The sequence below is a fragment of the Schistocerca americana genome, chromosome X (assembly GCF_021461395.2).
Source record: "Schistocerca americana isolate TAMUIC-IGC-003095 chromosome X, iqSchAmer2.1, whole genome shotgun sequence".
NCBI lineage: Eukaryota > Metazoa > Arthropoda > Insecta > Orthoptera > Acrididae > Schistocerca > Schistocerca americana.
Window position 1 is genome coordinate 13098421 of NC_060130.1, and position 1920 is coordinate 13100340.

The following is a 1920-nucleotide window of genomic DNA, read 5'->3' on the forward strand; positions in this document are numbered from 1 at the left end:
TGGAGTGTTTCTCTGTGATCAGAATTGGAGGCAGACAATTCACTTGAACGTCTCGACGCGCAGGTCACCGAAGTGGCGTCAAATCGAAAGACCTGCACCAGGCGAACGGTCTACCCGACGGGAGGCCCTAGCCACACGACATTTCCATTTTTACTTGAACGTCCATTGCTGTTGTTGATGTCTTTGAATCATGTTGGTTCTTTGTGATTAATAAAAAAATTATACAATCCAATGGTTTCTTCGCCTTGTCTTTAAAAATTCCAGACCTATTGTGCAAACACATATTTTGAGAGTTATACATCTGAGCCTTTTTGTGGAAAGTGCGTTTCACACATACTTTCAAGATAAATTGAATAATGACCCCCATTTTGTGTGTTGGGGAAGATAATTTGATACAGCTAAATGCATATACGGGTACACACATTTGCTCGCGCCTGAGACAAAGTGAGAGTGATTCAAAGGAAGAATTCACTACTTTTTACCTACTTTCTGAATAACTCGTACTTTCGTCAGAAATGTCACACTGCAAAGTTGATTAGGTAAAGGGACAAAAATGAGAGTAAAATATAATTTGAATATCAGAAAAAATAACCACTTAGTTTCCAGAATGAGATTTTCACTCACCACCTAGTGTTTGTGTAATACTTTACGGCAAGCGTAAAATTAATTTTTAAACATTGGGAAATCTGGGATGGAATAACAATAATATGAAATAGGATAGCTTTCTGCTCCCCACCTAGAGAAGACACTGAGTGGCAGACTGGCACATTGAAGGAAGATTTTTAGATATTAGAAAGTATGGGACAGCCCTCATCAAGCAGGTGTGGTGGTGTGAGGCTGGGGTGGGAGCAGGTAAAGGACAGGTGAGACAGAGAGACTAGCAAAGGTTTACATAACGGGGTTTACAGGAGTGAAGAATATGCCGCAGCTAAAGTTTCTAGGTTTCGTTCCTGTGGCCCCACACCTCAATGCCCTCCCCTGCTCCCATTCCAATCTCACACACTGTTACTGTCCCCCTAGTACACTTCTCTCTGTCTGTCCACCTCCACACTCCCAACCAGCAGAGACTCCCTATGCTGAGGTGGGCTCTGTCCATTAAATTACACTCGTAAGATAAAAATAAACATTATGCAGCATGAAAGAATTATCTGTGTGGGATGGAAATATGTAGATGTGATGTACGTGCACAGACAAAAAAAAAAAAATAAAATAAAATAAAATAAAATAAAAATTACAATGTCAGAAAAATTGATTGATTAATTCAAGATAAAGAGCTTCACAAATTGAGCAAGTTGGTTCACCTCTGACTCTTGAGCAAGCTTGGCATTGATAGATTTGTTGGATGTCCTACTGAGGGACATCAAGCCAAATTCTATCCAAGTGGCGCATTGTATTGTCTAAATCATGAGCTGGTTGGGTGGCCCTGCCCATAATGCCCCAGACATACTCAGTTGGGGAGAGATCCCGTGACCTTGCTGGCAAAGATAAGGTGTGGCAAGTATGAAGACGAATTGTGTGTGGGCAGGCATTATCTTGCTGAAATGTAAGCAAATGATGGCTTGTCATGAAGAGAAACAAAATGGGGTTTATAATATCGTCAACAGATGTCTGTGTTGTAATGGTGACACAGATGACAACCAAAGGGGTCCTGTTATGAAAAGAAATGGCACAGTAGACCATCAGTCCTCGTTTGGCTGTATGGCAGCCAGCAGCCAGGTTGGTATCGCACTGCTATCTGGTGTGCCCCCAGGCACGTCCCTGGTCTGGAATTGCATTGACTGGAATATAATTGGCTTCAGTGATGAATCCCACTATGAACTGAGCCCCAATGATCAGCACAGATGTGTCTGAAGACGCCCCAGACGGTGGGATGCCACCGTGAATGTCACATCCCATATGGTCCAACTACCAGGACTGATG